Source organism: Giraffa tippelskirchi, chromosome 9 (genome assembly GCF_054371585.1).
Source record: "Giraffa tippelskirchi isolate mGirTip1 chromosome 9, T2T-mGirTip1v1.2.pri, whole genome shotgun sequence".
NCBI classification, from domain to species: Eukaryota; Metazoa; Chordata; class Mammalia; order Artiodactyla; family Giraffidae; genus Giraffa; species Giraffa tippelskirchi.
Window position 1 is genome coordinate 161,288,268 of NC_137283.1, and position 23,021 is coordinate 161,311,288.

At 46.2% G+C, this 23,021-nt stretch overlaps 1 protein-coding gene and 1 long non-coding RNA gene across 9 annotated transcripts in view; one reads left to right on the forward strand and one right to left on the reverse strand.

Annotated features, from left to right (window-relative positions):
• Positions 1-23,021, forward strand: part of PACRG (parkin coregulated) — a 523,593-nt gene that overhangs the window by 382,614 nt on the left and 117,958 nt on the right. The window lies entirely within an intron of this gene.
• The window catches only part of LOC145519745 (uncharacterized), a 41,509-nt gene continuing 29,477 nt past the window's right edge, over positions 10,990-23,021 (reverse strand). Inside the window, exons 3-4 of the long non-coding RNA XR_014063861.1 lie at positions 16,155-16,383; positions 10,990-12,903 (exon numbers count right to left, since the gene is read on the reverse strand). This is a non-coding gene — a long non-coding RNA (uncharacterized LOC145519745). The remainder of the gene's footprint in view (positions 12,904-16,154; positions 16,384-23,021) is intronic.

Here is a 23,021-nt window from a genome sequence, read left to right on the forward strand (position 1 = left end):
GGAGACACAGCTCGGCTTCCTCCAGCCTGCCTCCACCCATGGATCCCAGCATCTGTCATTTACAAGCCCACACTTTAGCCTCTGGGTCTTATGGGTCAGAAGATAAGATAAACGGACCTTTCCAAGTTTGGATTTCTAATCTCAGATACTAGAACCACTCCTGATTTAGTATTTCAGTCCTCTTGTGCGTAGCCCAGATTAAAAGTCTTCTGCTTATTTCTGAGCATTTGCCTAATTTAGATTTTGACTTTCAAGTCAAAATAACCTTACTGAGAGATGACAAAGCAAAAGTTGAGGAGTTCAGAGTGATTAGTAAACACCAGTGGCTCCGTCTTGTTGTCTCCCACCTGTGGGGGTGTCTTTAACCTGTCCGCACACGGACACTCCCTTCTTCATTTTAATAGCTCCCCCATTTTTCAGGGGGCCACGACCGTGCTGGGACACTGAGGCTGGGCAGGACAAACACACAAACACGCCTCTGATTCTCCTGCCATTACGCCGGCTTCACGAAAAGAATTGTGCAATCTCCGGACTTGGCAGGAGGGTCAACCTTCCTATTCTTTGGCCAGTGACCCTCTGTCCTTTTAATGGAGAACAAAGGAAAATTCCCTTTGTTCACCTGCTCAGGCAGCTCAACAGCTGGTCATGCCCTCGACTTCCCTTCTTTTGATTACCATCTGTTTATCCATGGAGCAAATGGTTCACCTACGGGAAAAGGGCACTATATTTAGTACTGGAGATGGAAAAAAAGAGAGAGAGAGGAAGGGAAGGGGGAAGCAGGAAGGGAGGGAGGAGAAACTGGGACCAAGTTCCTGTCCTCATGCAGACTGCAGTCAGGTTCAGGAGACAGCTTGTATGAGGTTGCAAGTAACGTAGGCGGAATGCTGTTGGAGCCTGGCTTTAGATACGAGAGAAGATTTTGTAACACGTTTCACCTCGACTTCAAAAGCTGGGCAGATGGGAAAAGCATTGTCTAGGGTGAGGAAGAGCCTGAGCTTTGAACACAAGCAACAAACCTGCAGGGATTCCCAGGTCACACTAGTGGTAGAGAACCCACCTGTCAATGAAAGAGATGCAAAAGACATGGGTTCGATCCCTGGATCAGGAAGATCCCCTGGAAGAGGGCATGGCAACCCACTCCAGTATTCCCAGGACAGAGAGGAAGAGAAGGAACGAAAGTTGCGTGGAAACTACAGGAGGGGAAAGGGAGACAGTGCACAGGACTCAAGACCGAGCAGGGAGCATTCGCGTGAGAAGTTTCCGGAGCCAGGAAAGAAGAGAGGACTCAGAGCAGGCAGGGCTGGCCCAGAAGGAACAGGAGCGAGTACGGAGACAGAGAGACCGCGTGACGGCGTGGCTCCTGCCAGCATCAAGGCGGCCGCCACGTGTCCACCCACACACTGAGTCAGGGGCCGCCAGATGCCGGAAGCGTCCATTATCCCTCTTCCTTAGTGACTAAGCTGTCATTTTGTTCAGGGCACTGCCCTCAGAAGACGAGAGTCACAGCCACCCCTGCAGCTCGGTGTGGGCCTGTTGAGTAAATTATGGCCAGAGGCAGAGAAGTGCTGTGTAGTATGCAGTTGGGGAGGGCAGATGTCTTGTCCTTCCTTCCTTTGCTGCAGCCTGGAACTCAGATGAGAAGGCTGGGGCTCCAGCAGCTATGTTGGGCTATGAAGTGATCTCCCAATGGAAGACACAGGCAAGAAAGTTAAGTACTAAAGTAAGAGAAGTCCAGTTATCCAATGACTTTTGGAGCTCTTGCACTTCATAATAGTCAGATTGCCTCCTGACACAAGAAAGAATAAACATCTGTCTTACCCAAGCCAGTATTATTTGGTGTTTTCTGTCATATGCAGGCAAACCTAATCTTTATAGCTAGGCACGTTAACAAAATTTGTGCATTAAAAGAATGGGCTTATCTCCAAGTTCCCTGGGGTGGATGCCCAGCTTCTCATCTTCCCCACACCCACCCCACAGACACAGCACACAGAGAAAAGGAAGAATTAGCAACAGTACTTTCAGCATTCTGCAATCATTGGTCATTTCATGGGACTGCGTCTCTGGTGTGTTTCAAATCGTCATTCAAAGATAAAGCTCTCACGTCGTACAAGCAGATTTTGATAAAACTACAGGTGACAGTTCCTACTTGGGCTGGTAGAGCGCTCTCTTTAAAAAGGCCGCATTTCTTCTGTTCTTATGGAATTAAAGCTTTCACTCTTCATTTGTTATGAGTTCAATTTTCAGGCTGATGAAATAAGTCACAGAGACTTACCCCTGGGGAATTAATGGAATAGCTTAAGTTTTCAACCGCGGGTTTCTTTTTTGTTTTTAGAAATGGGAAGATGCTTTATGGTAAAAAGCTTCGCAGCGGCTTGGTTTGCATTGATATCCTGTTAATCTTAGCTTAGGTGCTGCGTCTGGAGGAGAGGTGAATCGGCAGGGTCCCTACCATGGAACTAAAACAAAGGAAAGAAGCAAGCGCAGGGAGAACCCTGTCTTAAACTCCTACAGTACTCACCCCCTTGCTGGGCCACTCCTCAGGAGGCGCGGCTCAGAAGCCCCACGCGCCCTGGGCTCAGCCCACTGATTTAGTGTCCTTAAAAAAAAGAAAAACAAGCTTACATGCTCACTATCCTGGCACGCCATGGGCTTACAGCTAGTTCCCGTCTAGACTCTAAGCTCCCTGAGGGCAGGGAACCGTATCTGACAGTTCTTTACAACTGTCTTAGCAGTATCCCAGTGTGAGCCCTGAAATACCATCTGATTCTGCCCATCCATTTACAAATGGAATCCCTGAAGCCTGCAAGTGAACTTCTCAGACAGGGACGGCCAGCCTGGGTTGCGGGGGGGGTGGGGGGTGGCGGGGAATCCATCCCAGCCGTCCAGTGCCTCAGCAGGTCTTTCCAAAGAGAAAACGGGCTTTAAGATCACTTGTCTTACCCAGTTATCAGCTCCAAGTACTGTATTCCTTTCCACGCCATCCACAGTTTTCGGCTTTATTCTGTTTTCCCTTGTTCCTCACCCATTCTTCCATCTGACCTGCATCTTTGATTAAGGAATGAAGTTTTCTGTTCAAGATTGACTTTTACTGCTCATTTCCTGGGCATATTTTCTTCCCCAGTGGACAGCTGGAAGTGAGTCACTCACCTGATTGGTGACTTTCTGAAAAATGAGATGCTCTTAAAGATGAATATGTCTTTCTACTGGGTAGAATAAATCTTGGGTTTATCAACAAGTATACTCATGAAATATCATGAAGCTGTCACAAGATTTTCTACTAACTAGTATCAGCCATGATGACATGGTTTACTTTTATACTCAGGTGCTGAATAATGAATTGGAATCAGTTGTTACATAGCTTATAATAAATAGATCAGGAAAATACTGCTAACAAGTGTCACTGAGTTTATGAGAGGTTTTTTGCATCATCACCATTAAGCACTTTGATTTCTTATACTTTCATGAGCAACTTACTTGGTTGTTCAAGTACTTAAATAGCACTGTTTCTTAGGTTGAAATTGTGCAGAAAATCAGATTTTTACAATTCTTTCTTCAAATATTATCTGCAAACTATTACCAACAATTGCTGCCTCTCACGGAGTGACCACTCCATGATCACATGCCAAATGCTGCGTGTGTTTTGCTGGCTTAGTGTTTGAATTCCCATTTTATATAGAAAGCTGGCACTCAAGCAGTTCCAGCCTTTAAGGAGGGGCACAAGGTTATACATAACAGAGCCAGGGGTTGGTCCTGCCGTGTCTTACTTACAATCTGTATCTCTAACTAATCGGCTTTGCAACCTTGCCCAGAAGTCAAAGCAGCATTAGAGCGTTTCCTCACCTGTGTGGGTACCGGTATGGGAGCAGCTGGGGCTGAGATGGTAAGGCTGAGATGCTTTGGCGTAGGAATGCTGGAGCTGAACACCATGGGCTGAACAGTGTTGGACTCAGGGATGCCGGGTGGAGAGATCCTGCTGCCATGTTGCTCGTAGATGTTGGCACCACAACTTGAAACCAAACCAGACTGACTCTGATACCTGCACATCTGACCACCTCGCTACCCCACCGTGGGCTGCTCTGTAAATTTAGGCTTAGATGAAGAGTACCCGAAACAGCCCTGTTAACAGGGAGCACTGGCAAACTTTTATCTACGCACATAGCATCTCGACGGCCAGCTAAGTGATCCGGACGGCCACGTGGGGACAGCAGAGGCTCAGGGGCAGCAAAAAAGCTGAGCAGAGGCCGGAGATGAAAGAGCCAATTCTCAATTATTCTGTGGGTCCCTAGAGATGAACACTGTGAACTTGTTCCCAGTCTCTGTGTCTCATGCCAGCTGTCCCCTCCTCCCCTCCCTCAGCCACCACCCAAGGACGTGTCCCTGGAAGAGTTCCACACATGTACAGGGGAAGACAATTGAAGATTCTTTGCTTGCGGTGGCAAAAAAGTGCACGTCCATCTTTAGCCAACCCTTGTTTAGAGATTTTTGTTGTTGTTGTTTTACGGACGAGACAGAGCATTTCATTATTAGTCAGTCATCTGCCTTGTTGGTTATTTCTTCATCATTAGCCACTCAGTGGCTATGAAGATGTCTTTCATCACTGAAGAAAACTAGTGCGCACAGCACAATAAACCGCAGCTCCACCCGGTCAGCGGTGAGCCAGAGGCCAGCAAGGCCGGGGAGGTGCGGCCTCAGCACGAGCTGATAGGAACCGCCCGCCCGGCGTGCTGTTGGGGGCCGCCTTGTTGTTGATCTAAAACAAAGCGCCTCTTCACTTCCCGTCCTTGTAGCTTTACTGCTTCTGGGTGAGGTTTAGTAATTCTTGGTCAAATTTCAGCTCAGGTTGCCTAGGAACAGTCTTAGGGCTAACCCCCACTCAATCCCTCTTGTAGGTTCAGTTGAAAGTGGTAGACTTTTCTAGGCCCCTTTGTTTCCCCATCTAAGTCATGAAGTAGCCTCTGCCTTTCTCCTGTCAGTGAGCCCCCTGCTTCCCACCCATGAGTGAAGTCATTGCCTTCACCTGTTTCTGAAAATTCATGTTCATAAGATCGACTGAAGGGTAAAAGTGACTAAGGATGTCTCAGCCTTTTTGTTGTTATTCAGTAGTTAAGTCATGTCTGACTCTTTGTGACCCCATGGACTGCAGCATGCCAGGCTTCCCTGTCCATCACTATCTCTCGGAGTTTGCTCAGACTCATGTCCATTGAGTCAGTGATGCCATCCAGCCATCTCATCCTGATTCTCCCTTCTCTTCCTGCCCTCAATCTTTCCCAGCATCAGGGCCTTTTCCAATGAGTTGGCTTTTCCCATCAAGTGGCCAAAGTACTGGAGCTTCAGTTTCAGCATCAGTCCTTCCAGTGAATATTCAGGGTTGATTTCCTTTAGGATTGACTGGTTTGATCTCCTTGCTGTCCAAAGGACTCTCAAGAGTCTTCTCCAGCACCTATTTAAATTAATAGTTTGTTTTACTTTATCCTGGTTCTCAGTTAAAACACAGTGCAAGAATGGCCTTTGGAATGTCCTGTCTACGAAGTCAATCCAAATAAGACCATGGATGCCTTCCACCGTGATAACAATCCCTGCCAATTTCCACATTGCTGACACAATCACTGGAGCCGTCATACATCCAGAAAGAGGCTCCCGCTCTTTAGTTTGGTCTCTACCTTCAACACAGGTCTCTCACATTCAGCAGGCTTCACTGGAAAGAATTTCAAAGTATTTAATTAAAAAATCTATAAAATGCCTATTTAAACATTGATATAGGTATGAAATAATCATTCTTTACATAAACAGAGAACTCCCACAGGTATTATCTATAGATTTCCCTGTTTTTATCAGTAAGGAAACTGAAACTTGCTAATTGACTTGTTCTGGGCCACAGAGGTAGTTAATTTGCAGGGTACAGTCTTTTTTGATGGTTTTAAGGCCAAACAGGGACCCCAGCTTTGCCGGGCAGGTGGGGAGTGGAAGACAGACCCCGAGTCCAGGGGCAGAGAGAGGTGCCAGTGGTCCTCTGAGGTTAAGGAAGGCTGTGGTGGACCCGTAGTTTGAAGGATGAGTGGGACTTCATACTTTAGGAGATGCAGCCTTGAAACAATGTGATCCGTGCTGCACGACCATCCGTGTTGGTTGAGTGAGTGAAGGGTGGATGGATGAGGTCGGAAGGCATCTGAGATCAGAAAAACAATCTAGAAGATAAGGAGGCTAGATTCATGGTTCATGGGACACTGAATAAGATGCTGGACCTGAGAGGATCCACCTAGAGAGGCAGATGGTGAGGGCAGGCGCCCTGGCAAATATGGAGAGGCGCGGGGGCCAGGCTGGAAGCATGGGTGAGATGTGACCAATTTGCTTCACCCTGAGAACAATGGGTGCCATGGCACTTGGAAGGAAGTTTTCCACAATGCCCTGTGGTTTAGGAAGGGCAGCAGGAGACAAAGCGTGAAGTGTACAGAGGCATCTCTGCTGCTGGTTTTAAGAACTCCTTCCTATGTCCCTCCAAAGCCTCCTGTCAGCTCTTCCATCGGCGGCAAGCAGAGGGTCTAAATGTCACCTTAGCAGGAAGGGGCAGCGCTCAAAAGGAAACAAGAAAAGAGAGGAAAAGAAACACCCTTAAAACTTCCCTTTCTTGATTTGCACCCAAAGAGATACCTTATACGGTCACTCTTTTCATTAGGATTTTCAAGCTAATCAGTAGGCCTTCCTAAAACGTTACAAAACCTTCACTGCAAGAATAATTAAATGGAGTAATTTTCTACATCTAAAGTGATCACACATGCTTCTGAAATTAGAAAAATGCAGGCTAATGATAAAAAGATAGTTCTAATGAAACCGCATGCCTTTTATTGATTTTATTATAAAATATTTCCTTTTTGCATTCTTAATTCAAAGCTTTGAAACACTGATTTGGTTTGAAATAAAACACAGAAAAATCCCGGTACCGTAGGAAACTTGTCACACTTAACGGGTGTCTTGCTCACTCGAACAGTATTTTGGCTGTACTAGAGCACATTGAATGGGATTAAGTTTGGCTTTGCCAAAATTTCATGGTGAAAGAGTTAGCTATAACAATGTTTTATTATATTCCTATTGAACTACAGCCAGTTGAAAATAGAGTCTCCTCATCATCCTTTTAAATTAGCCTTAAAGTGCAGACAAAAGACAAAAATCAATGTGCAAATTTAGTTCCTTGCTCACAGTTTCTTAAGAAATTTACCCCGATGCTAATATGCGGGACTCATGGATAATAGAACATTGAGTAACTGGAAATTTTGAAGTAGCATTCCTTACTCAATTTAAGTGTCTAGGAAGTCCTATACATACGTTGTTTCTGTAATGCTCCAGCTTATGCTAATTCTCTACATATACCTCCTCAGTGCCAGCGCGAGAAGCCTGCCTCCCATTCATTTCTTGTCACCACAACAAATTACAGGGAAATTTTGAGTATCAAACTAGAACGAAAACTACTAGAAAACCGTAGTATGCAAATAATCCCCTACAGTCTTCTTAACCGTTACATTTCGTTAGTCATGGCAAAGAGCTTTGGGTGCCTAAATAGAAAGAAGTATACACATACATACATGCATGTGCACACACACAGACGCACACAGAGACACACACATGTGCACACACATACCACACACACGCACACAGAGACACACACACACACAGACGCTGGCCACACAGGTTTAATGCTTCTGGAAGTTCTAAGTGGTACAGATGCTGTGAGTTCCTAAACAATTCTTAGGAAAAAAAAATAATAAATATGAATTCCTCAAAACATCCATCGGACTGAGACTAGTTAAAATTCAGGGTCTCATAAGGCCACGCTGTCCTCCGGCACCGGACAAGAGAGGTCAGCAAGATAAGGAAACAGAAGCTGGCCTGACTGAGGGCATTAATATTAAAAGGCCCGTGTGGAGGCACCTGGAGGTGTGGGGAGAGAGGGAAAGCTGAGGAGAAACAGACGGAAGGATGGGGCGGGAGCCGCGGGGGCACTCTCAGCCCGGGAAGGGGGGGGTGGCGCTCTGCGATGGGACCAGCCAGGCAAATCACAGCAGGTGGCTGAAGAGCTAGTTTGTTTTCTGGCCTGACACCTCAAAGGTGGGGGAGGCTACAGCCAGAGAGGCAGGGTGGTGAGCAGAAGCCAAGAGTAGCCAGCCTTAGTTAGCTTGCGTGGTCCAGAAAGTGGCTGGGTGGGGAAAGGTCCCCTCCCATTCTGCAGCGCCCCCCATGGCTCAGGAGAGAGGGCGAGGGAGGAGACGCAGCCCTCCTCCTGCTCACGGTGGATTTTTTACTGAGAATGCGAAGCCAGAGTCCGCCTGGACTGGAATAGAAAACCAAACGACAGAGGAAGAGCAGAGGCCCCTAGTCACCGTGCGCACGACTGGATCCCAAGTCCCAGGACAGTTCAGGGCCGCCGCGGGAAGTCTCGAGTTTTCTAACTGGAAACATCTCCCCTTTACACAGGCGGCCTTAAGTGCCGACAGGGCCGCTCCGTTAAGCCCAGCTCAGCCCGCACCCCAGCTTTCTGGCCCTAGAACCTCTGCACTAAACAGCCTGTGACCTTCTAGAATCCCGGATGGGCCCGTGCTTTGGGTCGCTTGAACAGGTAGCCTGGAGCTTGGTGGTTACACCCCCTTCTGTGCTGAGCTTTCTGATCTACCCTCTTCTGCTCAGAATGGAAGCCCCCCCACCCTGGGCTTGGTCCAGTCTCAGGGCCATCTGTGGTCTCTCACCCCTCCCCCACAGCCCAGGGGGGGCCCAGGGCACCCCCAGCTCCAGAGCCAAGGCCGGAGAGCGAGATGCCCCCAGTTCCACTCTGAGATCCTTCCCAAATCCAGAGGGAATTTCCTCTCAGAGGCGGCATGGTCCAGACTGGCACAGCGTGGCTTGGGCCATTTGTGCTCCAATCAAGTCCCTTGTGTCTTATCATCTCAATAACAGTTTGGGGCTTTCGATTCCGTTGGTCCACCGCTAGCCACCCTGGCCTAGGCACAGCGCGTCTCATGGCCCGTGGGGAGGGTCCCACGAGGTGCACGCTTTGGCCCAGGGCTGCGGGACGAGTCCCTCGGCCCTCCCAGCACCAAGTCATGGACTCAAAACTGGCAGCCCCCTGCTCCGATTCTGTTTGCTAGAATTCAGTTCAATTCAGTGAATATTCACGAACCACCACGCTGGTCCTCACCTGGAGGGGGCCCTTCCTTCCAGCCCCTGGTTGGCGCAGGCGGAGGTGTTTATCAGCCAGTGTCCCCACGCCGTTGGCAGGCACAGGACGCCAGCTCCGACGCTGACCGTCGGGCAGCAGTCCTGGGGGTCTGGGCGCTGCCCCCTAGATCCTGCGGCCTGGTGCCTCGTCCCCGCTCTCCCCCAGCCTCTCTGACCCTTCCCTACGCCGCGCCGCGGTCCCGATGCTCTCAGAACATCAGCCCAAGCTCTCCTGAGCAGGGGCATCCACTGCACTTCCAGGTCCGCAGCTCCCGGGGGTATTTTTCTAAAAGCCTGTTCTCTCCTGAATACCAAACTCATGTTTTCAACTGCACTTTAGACACCCCCAAACTCAGCATGGCCAAAATTAAATTCACTGTCTAGCCCCCATATTTATCCCTCCTCTTGCGTGTCTCATATTTATTAATAATGATCACTCCATCAGCTCTGCTAGAACCTCCCAGCCATCTTGGATGCCGTCCCCTCCCTCACCCCCCACTCAGTCAATCCACTCCATCCTGGGGGCTCCACCTGGGTCAGACTCTCTCATGCTCTTCTCCATTGGCTCCCCCCGCCCACACGAGTTCGCATTGGTCCCATCTCTCTCCTGGACTGTGAAACAGGTCTCCTAACTGTAGTTCTCTCCTGGCCCATACTCCACCCTCCTCTCCATAGTTAATACGCCCTCACACTGCCGTGAAACTGCCTTTCCAGGCACTAAATCCCCTGCTGGTACTCCTTTGGTGAAGAAAAAAATTTCAGTTGTCCTTTTCCAGCTAGATTGAGGGTTGTATGCATTTATTTGAAAATCTTTTCTAAATGGAATTATGTGATCCATTGCAAATCGAGTCTCCAAGCACAGTCCTGGCTTTCTCCATAACATCAGGGAGATCAGCCCTGAATCAACCATCCTCTGTGTCGGAAAACCTCTCCCGAATAATTGTTTTCTTTGGCTTGTACATAGTAGGCATTAACCAAATGTTTACTCAATGTTGAGTTGATTTGCTTTTGCATAAATTGTTTTGATGACAGTTGATGCCAGCAATCTGTGCCTAATCAAAATGACTAATAACCCTGCCTCAAAGAATATATATTTAACCCCCCAAAGCTACAGGAGAACACCTAACAGACACTCCTAGAGGTCACCTTGATAAAATTCTAGTCCAATGCCATTTTTAAGTCTGCCTCCTCCTTTATAAAGGCTTCCCCGGTGGCTCAGATGGTCAAGAATCTGCCTGCAATGCAGGAGATCCAAGTTCAATCCCTGAGTCGGGAAGATCCCCAGGAGAAGGGAATGGCTACCCACTCCAGTATTCTTGACTGGAGAGTTCCATGGGAAAAAGAGCCTGGTGGCTACAGTCCATAGGGTCTCAAGGCACTAATGCTTAGGTCTGGAAGCTCCCTCCCTTGGAACAGGGCTCTTACCACAGGGCTGCCTGCAAGCTCAGAGGTCCTCTCTAGCTTAGAAATGGGAAGAGCCCTTGATTCTATGGTCCTAAAGGGCAGCCTCCCTGTCTTTAAGCAGTCCTTCTTAGACTTCGTCTTTTTTCATTTTTGTTACCTATTCTGCACCCGAATTCCCTCAGTGGTTGCAACTGCAATTTAGTTCATGTCTAGCTTTGTATGTTGTTCTCATGTCGAGTCTGAAATCCAGAAAACATCATCCAGATGTCCTTCAGTCGTAGGGAAAGAATTCCTTTATGGAAATCCAGCACAAAGCTGAGGATCCTTCCAAATGCTATTCATTTGTCCATATTAGCTAGAACAATTAAGGAACGTATGCTAGAAGTCTTTTACAGTTTTATTCATCCTGTAAGCAACGAGCAGACTGTCCTTTGAAAGTAGACCATACCCTTTTAGTCTAACAAGTTATGAAAGGATAATTGTAAAAAAAAAAAAAAGAAAAAGAAAAAGTCAAAGATAGTGAAATGGAATGACACTGCAGAAAACATTTTGCCAAAACAAATTAAAGTGGAGATTTATAATTCCTGTATAAAGCCCCTTTGTATGATCAAAGAAAGCTTCATCTGTACCAGCAAGTTCTCTGTCTTACATGATTTTGTTGCAGAGGAGGCAGGCACGAGATGAAGTGATAAGCGCTTTGCTCACAAGTGCATAATAGCTGTAGTGGTTACTTCTGGCTTTAGGCAACATGATTCTGTAAGTGAACATTTAGCCTTAACATGGTGTTTCTAGAATCACTGTACAGACCAATGGGAAGAAAGAGAAGTAGCTACGGCTGCCTAGGCATGTGTTGCATAATAGACTGGAGAATAACAGAAGGGAACTAGATGTTTTACGTCCTGCCACGCATTATCTGGTAGCTTTAAAGGCTGGAGGTCCTTGCCAGTTACACATTGTAGCAAGGGTTTCAGTCTGCACTTTGAGTTTACAGACAGCTGGTCTCTCCCACGTCCCTTTTCCATAAAACAGCGACTTTTCCCTTTCATTTTCTGCTAGGAAGTTTTACCTCCTAACCCCTCAACAAGCTAACTCAATTTTTGTTTCTTGGGAAAAAGATACAAATGAGTTTTGTGAAAGTGTGTGTAAATGCAGCTCCCAAGCCATCAGCATCAATAGAAAGGCGACCGCTCCCAGTGCCATGCGCCCAGCACCCATGACTGACAAGGGCTTGCATTCATGGCCGGGGCTGATGCAAATACTGACGCTCTGGTCACCCGGGACATGCCCAGTTAATGCTTGCACGGCCGGACTCCCAGCTGGCCTGCTGCTTATTTTTGTAAGTTCTCTCCAGTAGCAGGTGCAAAAGCAGTGTAGTTGGTTGATAAAAAGTAGAAATAACAGAATCCAAAAATAAGAAGATTCCCCCAAGTAGACAGGGTCAACCAACAATAGAAGAAAGTAGATTTCTAATGCAGGTCTTAATAATGCAATCTATCTGGATTGCATTAGTTTTTCCTTCTTAGTTCAGTTCAGTCGCTCAGTCATGTCCAACTCTTTGTGACCCCATGGACTGCAGCACGCCAGGCCTCCCTGTCCATCACCAACTCCTGGAGCTTCCTCAAACTCATGTCCATCCAGTCGGTGATGCCATCCAACCATCTCATCCGTTGTCTTCCCCTTCTCCTCCCACCTTCAATCTTTCCCAACATCAGGGTCTTTTCCAATGAGTCAGTTCTTAGAATCAGGTGGCCAAAGGACTGGAACTTCAGCTTCAGCATCAGTCCTTCCAGTGAATATTCAGGACTGATTTTCTTTAGGATTGACTGGTTGGATCTCCTTGCAGTCCAAGGGACTCTCAAGAGTCTTCTCCAACACCGCAGTTCAAAACCATCAATTCTTTGGTGCTCAGTTTTCTTTATAGTCCAGCTCTCACATCCATACATGACTACTGGAAGAACCATAGCTTTGACTAGATGGACCTTTTTCTGAAAAGTAATGTCTGCTTTTTAATATGCTGTCTAGGTTGGTCATAACTTTTCTTCCAAGGAGCAAGCATCTTTTAATTTCATGGCTGCAGTCAGTCACCATGTGCAATGATTTTGGAGCCCAAGAAAATAAAGTCTGTCACTGTTTCCACTGTTTCCCCATCTATTTTCCATGAAGTGATGGGACTGGATGCCATGATCTTAGTTTTCTGAATGTTGCGTTGTAAGCCAGCTTTTTCACTCTCCTCTTTCACTTTCATCAAGAGGCTCTTTAGTTCCTCTTCACTTTTTGCCATAAGGGTGGTGTCACCTGAGATTATAATTGAGATATATTAGCCTCAATAAGTATCTGAGGTTACTGATAATTCTCCTGGCAATCCTGATTCCAACTTGTGCTTCATCTAGTCTGGCATTTCTCATGATGTACTCTGCATAAAAGTTAAATAAGCAAGGTAACAATATACAGCCTTATATATTGATGTACTCCTTTTCCAGTTTGGAACCAGTCCATTGTTCCATGTCCAGTTCTAACTGTTGCTTCCTGACCTGCATACAGATTTCTCAGAAGGCAGGTATGGTGGTCTGGTATTCCCATCTCTTTAAGAATTTTCCATAGTTTGTTGAATCCACACAAAGGATTTAGCATAGTCAATGAAGAAGAAGTAGATGTTTTTCTGGAACTCTCTTGCTTTTCCTATGATCCAGCGGATGTTGGCAATTTGATCTCTGGTTCCTCTGCCCTTTCTAAATCCTGTTTGAACATCTGGAAGTTCTCGGTTCACATACTGTTGAAACCTAACTTGGAGAATTTTCCATTACCTTGCTAGCATGTGAGATGAGTGCAATTGTGTGGTAGTTTGAGCATTCTTTGGCATTGCCTTTCTTTGGGATTAGAATGAAAACTGACCTTTTCCAGTCCTGTGGTCACTGCTGAGTTTTCCAAATTTGCTGGCATATTGAGTGCAGCACTTCAACAGCATCAAGAAAAACATCTCGTTGCCATCTTAACAGAAAGTCTTTAATCTGTAAACTTTATCAGCAGTGACTCACTAGTAGCCTATGAGGAGCCAAAAAGGAGTTTCCCAGGTGGCTCAGTGGCAAAGAATCTGCCTGCCCATGCAGGAGACTCAAGTCCCATCCCTGGGTTGGGAAGATCCCCTGAAGGAAGAAATGGCAACCCACTCCAGTATTCTTGCCTGGGAAATCCCATGTACAGAGGAGCCTGATGGGCTACAGTTCATGGGGTTGCAAAGAGCTAGACACGACTTAGCAACTAAAACAACAACAACAGGGGCCAAAAAAACTTGCTTAAAATAGTATAATTTCACATGAAGAGATAAATATACTTCAGCTAACTCAGTGTCCCAAATCTGTGCCTGGATATTTATTCTTCAGAGAACAGTCATGAAGGTGGGACCCATCCAGCAATAGTTTGTCTTGAGCCAAATGTCTCAGTGTTAGGTTTCTAAATCTAAAATACAGATTAAGGAGCAATCTGATGGATGCAAAGAGTTGCAGTAGACTCCAGTGTTCAGACAGGCCCCACAGGAAGGCTTTTGGGTTCTTAAGCCAAGAGCCCAATCCACTGAAGTAATTCTGAAGGTTAACGACGTGTCTGAAAATTATCTGAAGAGCAGCACAAGGGATTTTGAAAGAATGTATTTTCTTATGAAATCTGAATTTCTTTTCTTATAAAAAGTAAAATGATCTAGTTTCTACTTTTATTCTGATTTGACTTCAAAGGTCAAAAGTATTAGCAAGAATAGAGGTTGTGTGTGTATATGTGTGTGTGTGTGCTCAGTCTGGTCAACTCTTGCGACCCCATGGACCGTAGCCCACCAGGTTCCTCTGTCAATGGGATTTCCCAGGCAAGAATACTAGAGCAGGTTGCCATTTCCAACTACAGGGGATCTTCTGGAACTGACGCAGGAATCGAACCTGCCTCTCTTGCATCTCCTGCATTGGCAGGAGGATTCTTGACCAATGCAACACCTGGGAAGCCCAATAAAAGTTAATGAGAACAAACTAACCTCTCCATTTAGGAGAACCTCAGCAAAATCTGTGTCAGAATAGAGACCTAAAACCGGGCAGAAGTCTTTGTCTTGTGCAAAGTCCCCTTTCTTCGACACCCGTGTCTCCTTGTTCTGCCTCTTCCCCTCTGCCTGGTGCCCCCCCACCTTCTGGCTCGGATCCCTGGGTCCCCCCATCTGGAGGGCCATGCCCCCCTTCCACCCTGCCCTCTGCCCTTAGCTACTCACTGTACCATCACCCGCGGGAAGTCCCTTCCCCTCTTTGGCCTGAGGCAGGTCCTCTCTAGAGGGTAGGTGCTCAGGTCCTTCAGAAGGATGCTCACGTCTAAGATGTGATGAGTCATCCTCACCTGTACCCTTCACCCCTCTCAGATGGGCACCTTGGGCTCCATTCATTCTCAGGGACTCCTCTGTGGCCCGCACTCTGCATTCGGCTCGGTGCGTCGACAGAAAGCCACCTTCTCCCCACTCCCGCCTCAAACCACAAAACCCTCTGTGCTTGGAGGTCAGCCTTAGGTGACCCCCTTCTCTTGTCCAGCGACATTCCCATCCATTTCTTTTCCTCTAAACCAACAAGACAGGTCATTGTTGTCTCCCTTACAAAATATACATTCTGTCTTGCTTTATGTTAGGCTTGTCTTCGACCCCGAAATAGACGGTAAGCTTCTTGACGTCTATGTCTCTCTTTCCTCTCTCGACGTATCTCCTCCCAAACCAGCAGCGCCTTCAATGCAGTAAGCGCTGGGGAGGGGGTAGTTGTTGAATTGATCTCATTTAATTCAGTTTTTAACTGAATCAAGCAAAGGATGTCACAAGCTTGCTTTTGTAACTAAAGAAAGCACAGTTGTGCAGCTGCCGGCCGGCTCTGGCGGGGAGGTGTGGGTAAGACACAGGGAGACTCCTCAGAGGCCAGCTGAGTGCTGGTCAAGCCAGGTGCCAGTCGGGAAAAATTCTATAGTGAATGAAGGAAAATCAAACACACAGTGGAAAAGAATACCAACATTCTTGCAGACGAATCTTAAAGTATTATTTTTACAAAGAAAACAAGGATTATTTCTGTTCCCTTGTTGACTAGCTTGTATGTTCTTCCTACAGATACTTTCAGAGAAAGACCTATTGTTTGTTTTTCTGCTCGCTGACACAGTATCCATTGTTTATAACTGTAATCATAGCACACATAGTTGAAAATGTGGGATTGGGACAAGCTGTATTCCCCTCTCTGGTTCTTTAGACAGTGAATACTGTGTTCTTTATCTCTTATCACAGCTCTTTTGTCAAACACTGAATGATGATTTTCCCCAGACAAATTTGTAGTTTGTTATCAACCATAAAAATGTCTTTATTGCCTCGTTTTTCAACATTTCAACTTTGGTACATGTGTCTCAAGATGAGCATGAATTAAGGCGTTTATTTCATTTTAAATACATTTTTATTATGGTATATAAAGCTAGGTTTCTCCAGCAGGAATGGCTTACGTGGAGCTATGTTTAGACTAGATGAAAATGTATTTTATTTTAGTATGGGTTTTTACCTTTTTAGGAGAGTGGTTATGCCTGTTGGGTTCCAGGTCAGCTGTGCTGGGCACATTTGTCAAGAAGTTAGACAGGCGCAAACATCTGTACCTTTCCGCAGCAGGTGACTGTCAGTCAACCTCCAGCTACAGAAAGGATCTGGCATACTTCTCCTCTCCTGGGATCTCCATTTTTCCAAATGCCCAAGACTTCTTCCTCTTCTGTAATTCACAAACCTGATCCCAAAGCCTGGAAGAGAGAAAAACAATCTTTTTTGTTTCCACATAATAAATGGCAACTCTTTGTTTTTCCTAGTTTAAAAACTGACAGCGTTGCTTGATATGACATTGAAAGGCTTTAATTCAAATAAATCCTTATAACAAAGAAATAAAATATTTTTTCTGCCCATTCTGCCCATGTAACTTTGGCGCACTTTTGAAATATTCATTTTTTTTAAGTTGGTGGTGGAGTCTACGAAAAGTCTTAATGTCCCACTTTGTATTTTTTATGAATATCAAATTAGAGCACATATTACGCTGCTCTAACCATCTCCACAAGGCTTCACTTAAATTGAGGAGATGCCTGGAGGTAAGCGCTCAGGTTTTGTTCTGGATTTGTTTTCGAGGGCTGGTTTAAACTTTGGAGACAGTGTGAAGAGTCAAGGTCAGAGTCAGCGCTTCTACGTTTTTCAACTTGGATTGCCCTAAATTCTCATATGGAAAACCATTAACGAGGCAGTTCTCCCCACGGATTCTGAGACAGACAATGCTTAGGAATCTAGATACCGTGTCTGCAAAGTGAAGAATGAACTTGTCCCTGAGAACCAGTGGGGGGGGGGCGGGTGGAGAACGCCAAAGACACGGACACATGGGCTTTCAGCTGAGGAATTTCAGTTTTATAACTTTGTGTTGTTTAATTTGATGACTTTTCCTCAAGGATAATTTTTTTTTAAGTTTTCATAGTCATTACAACTTAAACCTTGTACCAGCACACATCGTATTTTGAAAGCATTCCTAACATATTTCAAATTAAAATGTATTATAAATGTGGGTATTCTAAATATGTTTGAACAACTTAGAGACTTTCTCAAATCCATGTTGGATTAGCAGACTGTTTCTTAATACTGGTCAGACAGCTAGTGGTGGTGGAGGTGGTTTAGTTGCTAAGTCGTGTCTGACTCTCGCGACCCCATGGACTGTCGCCGCCAGGCGGCTCTGTCCAAGGGGATTCTCCAGGCAAGAACACTGGAGTGGGTTGTCATTTCCTTCTCCAGGACAACAATCAAGGCCACCTGGGGTGGGAATTCTGTTTCCAACTGCACTTCCTTTAAGGTGTCAGCCTTACTGTTCTTTCTATAGAGATGCCATAGCTGGTGTCCATAGTGGGCTGTGATTTTATTTCTGGTGTCCCAGAATTTGGTTTTGTAGTATCTCCCTCCCTCCCTTCATATCTTTGTCTTTATTTCAGTCTTTCTGTCCCACTGGCAGGGCCCCCAGGGACTCCCAGGCACCTCCAGGCTGGCGGCTCTCCGGTTTGGGGGTGCTGCCTGCCCATCACACGGGGGTGCAGGGTGCCCAGGGCCGCCACTGCCGGGGTTTCTTTGGCCTGGATGGCGGGCGGCCCGAGTTTGCCCGCTGTTTGGTTGTCATAGACGCATACCTATACCAAAGAGGCCGGCTATTTTTTTTCTTTTTCTTTTTAGGCCACGGTTGCTCTGCTCACCCAAGTGGCCTGTTTGTGAAGGCATCAGTGTCCAAGTAGTCTGGCGTTACTAAAGTGAGTCATGGAAATTAAGACGCGCACGCCTGCTTGGCCACGGGGAATCCAGGCTGACTAATCAGAATCCAGCACTCTTGGCCTCTCTCTCTCTCGGTCTCCGTGCTCCCTTTTCTCTGCTTCTCTCCTCCCTTTGTACCTCCTCCGTCGCACCCTTCTCCCCATGGACTGACACTCCCTTGTTGCCAACGCACGTGGTGGGCGCTAGGAATATCCCAGCGTGTCTCCTCTAAGTCAGTGCCTGCAGGCTGTAGGCCCGTGTCCTACCGTGAGCCTCCCCTCCCGAGACCCGTCCTCTCTGACTCACACCTCGATTTGGAGTCAGCCTCCTCTGGGAGCCCATTCCTACTGTCCTTCAGCCCTCACTGTGCCCACAATGAGGCAGCGCTTCAAAGGTGACTGTCAAAGCACAAGAGAAACGGTATCTAGGGCCCCACGCAGGTGACTGACATGTGACTGTTTTCATCTTTCCCTGTAACTGACTCCAGATTGCATTGGCCAGTCGTTACTTTCCTTTCTCATTACTGAAGTCACAACCTGATCTCGAGGCCCTTCAATCCAAAGAGAGCGTTGCTCTCTTAACCACGCGCACCACCCCATCCACGTTGCTGAGACTGTCTCTTGAGTTTGGTTGCACTTCTGTTGTAATTTCGACCTTGAAATCTTTGTGTCCAATGAGGAAGGGCGTTGATCGGCTCTGCTCTCCACGTCCTTACCACACAGTCTTTTCAAGGCCTTGTAAGTTTTCTGCTCCACGGAATGTTTCCCCCGTTGCACGGAAGTACACTTTTTCTCGTAAGTGACAATTACACCAGAACTGTGGTGTTGGAGAAGACTCTTGAGAGTCCCCTGGACAGCAAGGAGATCCAACCAGTCCATCCTAAAGGAGATCAGTCCTGAATATTCATTGGAAGGACTGATGTTGAAGCTGAAATTCCAATACTTTGGCCACCTGATGTGAAGAGCTGACTCATTGGAAAAGACCCTGATGCTGGGAAAGATTGAGGGCAGGAGGAGAAGGGGGCGACAGAGGATGAGATGGTTGGATGGCATCACCGACTCAATGGACTCCGGGAGTTGGTGATGGACAGGGAGGCCTGGCGTGCTGCGGTTCATGGGGTCGCAAAGAGTCGGACACGACTGAGCGACTGAACTGAACTAAACAGGTGACCTCAAGGGTTGAAGAGAATTGTTTTAAGAAAAACCTCACGGTCAAATACTCGGAGGCCTGCATGCCTGCCATTTTAACCTTACTGTGCTTCTTTAATGATAGAGACAGATACATCGTTAGACATAGCCAGGCGATAGGCAGGTGTATAGACAGGCAGACAGATGTTCAGGCAGGTGGACAGATAGAAAGATGTTTTGGCAGATGGATAAATTATATAAAAATGGGAAAGACGAGGAAGGGCAAAAACTGGGAGAGAAAACGTAAGTTGAATTTGTGACTATTTTATTGAACTTTAAAAACCTGAACCTTAAATCATCAACATAGTTTCCCTTCCACTAGAGAAAAAGAAATACATATCTCATTAGTGGGTATTTAATCTTTTCACAGTAAGAAATCTTCCCTTCAAATGCAGTTACAGCTGCTTTTCCGTGAGTGCTGATCAATTCTCATCTATGTGAACATTTTTGGTGCTTTCAGCTGTACAGATCTATTTTGAAATCACCTTTGGCTATAAAGGAGAAAAAAAATACCCATCTGTAAATGCTTTTGTCTAGAGGTGTATCATCAAAATAGAGTTCCACTCACCTCTGTCCTTATGAAACTGGTGGCTATTTTCTATTCTTATTTTAAATTTTCTCTTTATCTTCCATTTTAAGGGAATGATTCAGAGCAAGGGCTATCTTATCTTTCAAAGGAACATGGAACTAGCCCCATCCAAATGGAATTAAAAATAGTAGCTCTCCAGTTCATGTGAGATGCACAAATCAAAAAATGCAAAGTTGTGAGGTCATATAAGGCATTTTGAAACTTACAGCACAAGGATATAAGACATTAGTATTTCTGCAGAAGAAGAGGTGTCTAGGTATGAATTTTCTGTGTGACTCTCTCCTTTTCCATGCTTATGTGTGCTAATATCTTGAGGGAGACTGTAATTAATGTAAAAACTTATATCTGATAACATACCATCCTTACTGAAATAGCCATTCTAATCTGATCTTTCAATGTAGCACATGTTTTAACCAAAAAGAGGAGTTCTTTATTCATGAAAATGATTTTCATATTTTTGGCATAATTCACACTACCTGTTTTGCTTGTGAAAAAAAATTTTTGGCTAATATGTCAAGATGGCACAGTAAGATAGAAAATAATGTCTTCAGCGTTAGTAAGTAAGTGTTAGTCGCTCAGTCATGCCTGACTCTCTGCGACCTCATTGACTACAGCCCACCAGGGCCCTCTGTCCATAAGATTTTATAGGCAAGGATACTGGAGTGGGTTGCCATTTCCTTCTCCAGGGGATCTTCCCAACCGAGGGATCGAACCCAGGTCTCCTGCACTGCAGGCAGATTCTTTACCAACTAAGCTACAGGGGAAGCCCCTTAAGTTGTTCATTAATCATTCGTTCAAATCACAGTGTCAAATATCTGTGTGAGTATGCTCAGTTGTGTCCGATTCTTTGCAGTCCCAGGAACTGTAGCCCTGACCTTGGGATTCACTAGGCAAGAATACTGGAGTGGGTTATCATTTCCTTCTCCAGGGGATCTTCCCAACCCAGGGCTCATACTTGCATCTCCTGCATTGTAGGTGGATTCTTTACCTCTGCTGCACACCTGGATGCCCATCAAATATCTCGATGGTAATAAACAAATCACGGCACAATCTTCATAGAGCTTAGCGTTCGCCAGGCACTTGCTGTGAGCTCCCTTCCTCTTTTAAAGTGTATTTATACTATTTATTGAGTAATTCTCACAGCTCTGTGAAGTGGATGGCATAGTTGTCCTCACTTTACAAACAATGAAAGTAAGGCACAGAGATGTTAAGTAACTTATCCAAGGTCACACAGTGGGAACTGGAGCCAGGATTCACATCAGGGCAATGTGGCACCAGCATCCACGTTCCTTATCATTTTACTGCTGGAATTGTGTGTGCCTGGCTCACTCGGGGAGTCCCAGCATCTGCTACACTGTCTGGTGGTAACAAGGGCTTAATAACCTTGGGTTGAAGGAATAAATAAATGCACCCCAACAGTGTTAAACGCACTTGGTTCTGAGCGCTTGAAGAATTAAGACTATTGAGAGGTTTCCTGCCTTCAACTAAATTACAGTCTGGTCCTGGCAGTCGGAACCAGCGATTCTAACCTTCAGCCGAAGAATTTGTGTCAGCCGCGTTCTAAGTGAAAAGCAGCGCTGTAAGTGTTTATAGCAACCTTATAAAGGAAATAAGGGTTTATAGCAATCATATAAAAGAAATGGTGTTTATAACAGTCTGATAAAGGAAATGATAGGGAAACTGAGGCATCGAGCGAATAAAGATCCAAGTCGTGGTTGCATAGAGTGATAGGGCAGGTCCGAGGTTCAGGCCCAAGCAGTGTGCCCTGGAAGGACTCACCAGGCCTGTCAAGGCTGGGGCCTCACTGGTACCCACTACCATCCTGGGGAAGAGGTGTGTGGGGGCAGGGGCACAGAGAGCGTGGCCGGAAGAGTGCGTGAGTCAGCTCGTCTGAACTGCTCTCAGAACCCATCTCCTCTCTTGCTCCGAGCTGATCACCGTCACAGGTGATTCTTGAGCTTGTTAAGTGGCATGTACGTTCATCAGGATATACGTATGTTCACACACACAGATGTATAGATACATTTATACACACATGTATGATACGTTTGGGGATACATATGGATTAGAGGTCATAGGGATCTATCTCACTATATTCTCGTGTGTGCTCAGTCACTCAGTTGTGTCCGACTCTTTGCGACCCCATGGAGTGTAGCCTGCCAAGAGCCTCGGTCCGTGGAATTCTCCAGGCCATAATACTGGAGTGGGTGTGTGCACACTAAGTCACTTCGGCCGTGTCCAACTCTTTGAGACCCCATGGAGTGTAGCCCGCCAGGCTCCTCTGTCCATGGGAATTCTCCAGGCAGGAATACTGGAGTGAGTTGCCGTTCCCTTATCCAGGGGATCTTTCTGACCCAGGGATCGAACCTGGGTCTCCTGCACTGCAGGCAGATATTTTACCATCTGAGCCACCAGGGAAGCCCTGCTATGGTCCTGTAGATAGTAATGCCTGTGCATTCCAATTCTCATTAAGTGGCATCATAGTAAGTGCATCTTTCTGAGAAACTTGCCTAAGGACACAAAACATTTGGCCATTAAATAACGGAAAATGACAGTGGTCATTTTTAATACTGAAATGTTATCAGAGATGGTGGTGCTTGCAAGAGCAGAAAGGGAAGAGATTTGCTTCGATATAGACTAAGAGCCAGAGGAATTCTGTACTCACCTTCATTTGTTTCCAGTTCTGAGTCTACATGTAGTTTTTATTTTTAAAAAATGGAAAAAAAAAATGAGACACCTAATTTTTTTTCCAATATGGTAAAGGAAAAGTCCTGGGCCTGCTAGCTCCCTGGAACCTCTGGCATCACCTGAGAAGGGGGTTTCTCAGAGCAAAACAGACACTGGGGCAGAGGCCGTCCCAGGATGCGACCCGCAGCACTCACGCACACACCTATCCCCGCGTCCACGAGACGTGCGATCCCGTGATCTATAACACTCGCCTGACCTCACTCTGAGGCAAACAGCATTGACCTTGGACTCGAAACGCCGAGGGTATGAACGTGGGCACGTGCCACATACTTCCAAGTTCACGCATACTTTCCGAACAACACACAGCCCTGAATAGGAGAGGAAGAAGGATTGAATTTCCTGAGCAGCATTCCAGATGTATTGATAGAACTGCAGCGAGAGCCCTTTCTCTAAGCAAGGTCAAATTCTAACCTTCCAATGCTCCAAGTGAGATAATAATAATAATGGGTAAATCAATGATTGCTGAAAACCTCTATGGCTTTAACATTCTGTTTTGATCCCTGTTCTGAATAACTCTTGCATAGGGTGGCTCACCATCCCAGTTTGCTTGGGACTAAAAAGTTTCCCAGGACACGGGCTGTTCACG